This window comes from Sapajus apella, unplaced genomic scaffold (genome assembly GCF_009761245.1).
Source record: "Sapajus apella isolate SASKATOON/1434 unplaced genomic scaffold, GSC_monkey_1.0 scaffold35, whole genome shotgun sequence".
NCBI classification, from domain to species: domain Eukaryota; kingdom Metazoa; phylum Chordata; class Mammalia; order Primates; family Cebidae; genus Sapajus; species Sapajus apella.
In genome coordinates this window covers 1,016,987-1,022,262 of record NW_022436975.1, presented here as the reverse complement: position 1 = coordinate 1,022,262, position 5,276 = coordinate 1,016,987, and the positions used below count along the sequence as shown (strand labels likewise).

At 47.7% G+C, this 5,276-nt stretch overlaps 1 pseudogene across 1 annotated transcript; it reads left to right on the top strand.

The window, feature by feature from the left end:
• Window positions 1-284: 284 nt before the first annotated feature.
• LOC116563374 lies at window positions 285-1,122 on the top strand (annotated as a pseudogene). Its single transcript, XR_004274373.1, has one exon. The product of XR_004274373.1 is annotated as a ferritin light chain pseudogene (transcript).
• The last annotated feature ends 4,154 nt before the right edge of the window (window positions 1,123-5,276 follow it).

The window sequence follows — 5,276 nt, the reverse complement described above, 5'->3', positions numbered from 1 at the left end:
GTCCCAAAGAAGGAGCCAAAGTGCAAATGTGGGTGTCAGCTGTGCCATTAAACTCGTCATCTCAACCCAGAGTGTCTGGTCCCCTGCTCTTTCAGCATGGTCGTGTCCCTCCTCCTAAGCTTTGGTTCTTTAGGGCGACCGTGGTAAGAAAGATACTTAATCATGACACACACAGACACACACATATTTAACTGAAACAGAAGTTTCACCAAACAATATTTATGCATGTGGTGCATTCTGGTATTTTCAAGTCCATTCAATTGTGTTCTGCTTCACCTAAAAAAAAAAAAATGCCGATCAAGAGAAAAAAAAAAGGCAGTTTGGGGACCTCGAACTGTCTCTTGCTTCAACAGTGTTTGGATGGAACAGATCCAAGGGACTCTTTCTTCCAGCCTCTGATCACCCTCTGATTTCCTCTCCACTTGCAACATCCAGGACCATTTTCTCGGCCATTTCCTGCTTCTAGGACCTGCCAACACCGTTTTTGTGGTTAGCTCCTTCTTGCCGGCCATGAGCTCCCAGATTCGTCAGAATAATTCCACCGATGTGGAGGCAGCTGTCACCCGCCTGGTCCATGTATACCTGCAGACCTCCTCCACCTGCCTCTCTCTGGGCTTCCATTTCCTCCACGATGATGTGGCTCTGGAAGGTGTGAGCCACTTCTTCCGCGAATTGGCCAAGGAGAAGCGCGAGGGCTACAAGCGTCTCCTGAAGATGCAAAATCAGCGTGGAGGCCATGCTGTCTTCCAGGACATCAAGAAGCTGGCTCGAGATGAATGGGGTAAAACCCTGGATGCCATGGAAGCTGCCACGGCCCTGGAGAAAAATCTGAACAAGGCCCTTTTGGATCTTCATGCCCTGGGGTCTGCCCACACGGACCCCCATCTCTGTGACTTCCTGGAGAGTCAATTCCTAGATGAGGAAGTGAAATTCATCAACAAGTTGGGTGACCACTTGACCAACCTCTCCACAGGCTGGCCAGCCCGGAGGCGACGCTGGGCTGGGTGAATATCTCTTGGAAGGGCTCACTCTCAAGCATGACTAGGAGCCTACTGAGCCCAGCGACTTCCGAAGGGGTCCTTGCAAAAAAACAGGGCTTCTGCCTAAGCCTCTCCCTCCAGCCACCAGGAAGCTTTCTAACTACCCTAACAAGCCTGAGACCAAATGGAAATAAAGCTATCTGAAGAAGAAAAAAAAAAGCCATCTTCTCTAGCCATCTTCAAGTAATTTCACACGCACACACCACTCAAACATACCCAGATATACAACTACTTCTGCATTCCCATGCAATAGGAGAATCCCCGCCCAAAGTTACAAAACTGAGTTCTTTGTGGGAATTCTCTCACGCATCCGTATCTCTATTAGAATTGTAAGAGCCTCCAGGGGTGCTGTGCGTGGATTCCAAGAGCCGGAGGATTTGACTAGGGAGCTGCAGCTTACTTCGGTTTTCAGCTTGACTCACTGTGTTGCTATCACCTGCTGCTGATGTCAGAAGGGGTCCCTGGGCCAGGAGTTCAATATTTATGCACGTGACGTGTCTGTCCCCTCCTGCGGCCATCTTCTCTGCTTCCTTTCCTGCGTCCCAGCACAGCCCAGGACTCTGCACAGGCCTTGCTCTCTTTGCTTTGCACATTTGCCTGGGCAACGTCCTCCCTCGCCACCTCTTCCAGCGACTCTCCACCCAGTCTTTAACGTTCATCTCAGGAAAAACTCTTCCTTAAAGCTTTATTGATTCCCATACCAGATTGTATTTCTTTCTCTTATAAATCCCAAAAATGCTTTCTCTCTCATCTTAGGTATAATGGTGGTCTGCATTGTATTGCAGTATTTATGTATTTGTCTCTAGAGACTGTGAACTCTTTGAGGGCAGAGACTATATGTTACTCACCTCTGAATCCCAAAATGCCTCTAACTCAATATTTTTATGTAGAGAAAGCAATTATTAAGTGTCATTGATTGATTAGCAAGTAATCATTAATTGCCCTTTGTCTCTGAAAAATTTGCAGACCATACTGTAGGCCTTTTTAAAAATGCCCGGTTGCATTTTTTAGGGTTTTAGGGTTGTCAATTGCATTAAAAGTGTTGAGAGAAATCCTCAATCATGAGGATTTATAGAAAACTATCAACTGTAGTAACATAAATAGTCTTCTTAAGTGAGGGGACACATTCCAAGACCCCTAGTAGATGCCTAAAACCTGAGATAGTACCAAACCCCATGTCCAATGCATCCTATCTTTTTTCGCGTCGTGTGTTTTTTTTTTTTTTTTTTTTAATCATAGCCACTGCAGTGTCAAACTCCCAGGCTCAAGCCATCCTGTCACCTCAGCCTACCAAGTAGCTGGGACTACAGGTGCATGCCACCGTGCCCAGCTTATTTTTATAATTTTTTTATTAATGGGCGTCTTGCCATGTTGTCCAGGCTGGTCTTGAACTCCTGAGCTCAAGTGATCCTCCCACCTTGGCCTCCCTAAGTGCTGGGATTACAGGCGACAGCCACTGTGCCTGGTTCTTTTTTCTTATATATACACACATGCATATGATAAAGTGTGAGGTGCAACACTAAATCTAACAGTTTCTTTTTCCTTCTCAATTGCAAAGATAGTTTAGTTCTGTGAATGCTGAACATTTGATACAGGTTTCGGATAATTTAGAAAGTTTATTTTGCCAAGGTTGAGCACCCACCCTTGTGACACAGCCTTTGGAGGTCCTGCGAACATGTGCCCAAGGTGGTCCGAGCACAGCTTGGTTTTGTACATTTTAGGGAGACATGGGACATTAATTGGCATATGTAAAGTGAACGCTGGTTTGGTCCAGAAAGGTGGGACAACTGGAAGCTGGGAGGGGGCTTCCAGGTCACAGGTAAGTGAGAGACAAATGGTTGCATTCTTCTGAGTTTCTGATTAGTCTTTCCAAAGGAGGCAATCAGATATGCATCTATCTCAGTGAGCAGAAGGATGACTTTGAAAAGAATGGAAGGTAGGTTTCCCCTAAGCAGTTCCCAGCATGAATTTCCCCTTCAGTTTAGTGATTTTGGGGTCCAAGATATTTTCCTTTCATACTTCCTACCATAGATCTTAGCAATCTCAGCATACAATTTTTTTCTTTTCTTATTAAGTAGAGAACTTTTACCATTCCACTTAAAGAAAGCATTTGACAACTTTTTTCTTTTTTCACATCCAAATTGCCAGCATCAACACTCTTGCACTTCAGGGCTGTCACTAAGTAAAATCACGCCTGTAATCCCAGCACTTTGGGAGGCTAGGCAGGCAGATCACTTGAGGTCAAGAGTTCAAGACCAGCCTGGCCAACATGGTGAAACCCCCGTCTCTACTAAAAGTACAAAAATTAGCTGGGCATGGTGGGGCATGCCTGTAGTCCCAGCTACTCAGGAGGCTGAGGCATGAGAATAGTTTGAACCCGGGAGGCACAGGATGCAGTGAGCCGAGATAGCACCACCGCACTCACTGTATCACTATTACTGTGATACCACTGTAACCGGTATGGGACCCAGGGGCTCAGCTCCCTCCCTGTGCTCACCGAAGAAGTAACTGGGTGTGTCCAGGTTCTTGGCATCACTTGCCCCAGGAATGGAGAAGGGGTCCTGGAAGCACTGTGAGCTTATCGTTCAAATAAATATTGGACCCAAAGAGTTTAGCAGAGAGCAATTTTTTAGGCAGAGAGAGAAAGAGAGAGAGAGGGAGAGACAGCTCCCACATTGTTGTGGGAGGGGATCCAGAGAAGCAGTCCATATAGGGAGAGAGAGAGAGAGAGACAGCTCCCACATTGCCATGGGAGGGGATCCAGAGAAGCAGTCCATATAGGGAGAGAGAGAGAGAGACAGCTCCCATATTGTTGTGGGAGGGGATCCCAGAGAGGGAAATCCCTACAGGTAAGGGAGCAGGGGGATTTTAACCCTGGAGTTACTCCCACCCATTCATGTTGTCATCCAAGGAGAGGAGCTTTTTCAGACTTCCTCTGGAGTGATTGATCTTTGACTCTGATCCCGGATTGATTGCTTGGGCCCACGACAAAGCCTGTCCTCCCAGGGCTTTTGGCAGGCTTTCTGAACAAAGGCGCTCACCTGGAATTTCCACCTAGCCGGCGTGGGAAAGTTAGACAAAGAACTTTACATTTGAAACCCCTTTGGTCCCCAGACGGGGGCATGAATTGAGGTATGGCGCTGGGAAATTCCTGCCTTTGAAACACAGGCAATTTTCCTTAACACAGCCCCTCACCACCACAGTTGATCTGATAACCAAGTGCCTACTAAATGAGGACGGTATACAGCGTGGATTCACAAGACAAGCGGAGCAGCCACGTTCCAGGTAGACTGAGTGGGCATGATGCAAGATTTTATCACACTACTCAGAACAGCTCAAAATTTGAAACTTATAAATTGTTTATTTCTGGAATTTTCCATTTAATATTTCTGGACCACAATTGACCACAGGTAACTGACACCTCAGAAAGCATAACTGTGGATGAGGGGGGATGACCGTATTCTAATCTTATTCTCTCCACTCATATTTGTTTATTAGGGAATCCATAGAAGTTCAAACAAATTAAGGAACAGCCTGGGGCAGTGGCTCACACCTGTAATCCCAGCAATTTGGGAGGCCAAAGAAGGAGGATCCCTTGAGCCGGGAGGTTGTGGAGCCCAGGAGCCCAGAGCCGGTGACTTGCACAGCTGGATCCAGGAGCCTCAGAAAGCTCAAAGAAGCTCTCCGGCAGTCTTGCCCAAATCTGTAGCAGCCTACAGACCCGCAGATGAGAAGCCAGCCTTCACAGATGCGCCTTCAGTGGGTACTCTGGGACCCCGAAGAGACCCTTTACTTGAGGCTCCTTGATGGTTTGAGTGTTAAGTTCCAGAGCTGGAAGTGATGTTCCCCTGGGGAATTCAGGAGGGGGAGATACATGTCCCTGTACCACTTAGATATAGCTGTGCTGTCCACGCCTCCCATTCCAGGGGACCCCGGCCACTGCCTGCTGCCTCCATGCGCCGGAAGCTTCCTGTCACCCTCCCAGCTGAATTGTCCTCTTGCTCTCAGGGCAGCTGTCTTCTCCTTCTTGTAATCCAACCTCTTGTTAGCCCGCCCCTACCTGCAACAGGGGTGATGTGGAAGAACCCCACGTTCTCAGGAACACTGCCTGCTCGCCCTCCTCAGAGAACCTGCAGCATCCAGTGTTTCTACTCTGTGTATGCCTGAGAGCAGGAGGTTAGGCTAGGAGAAGTGAGAGTTCTAGGCCCTGAGACGGAACATCCAGAAAGTGGGGGA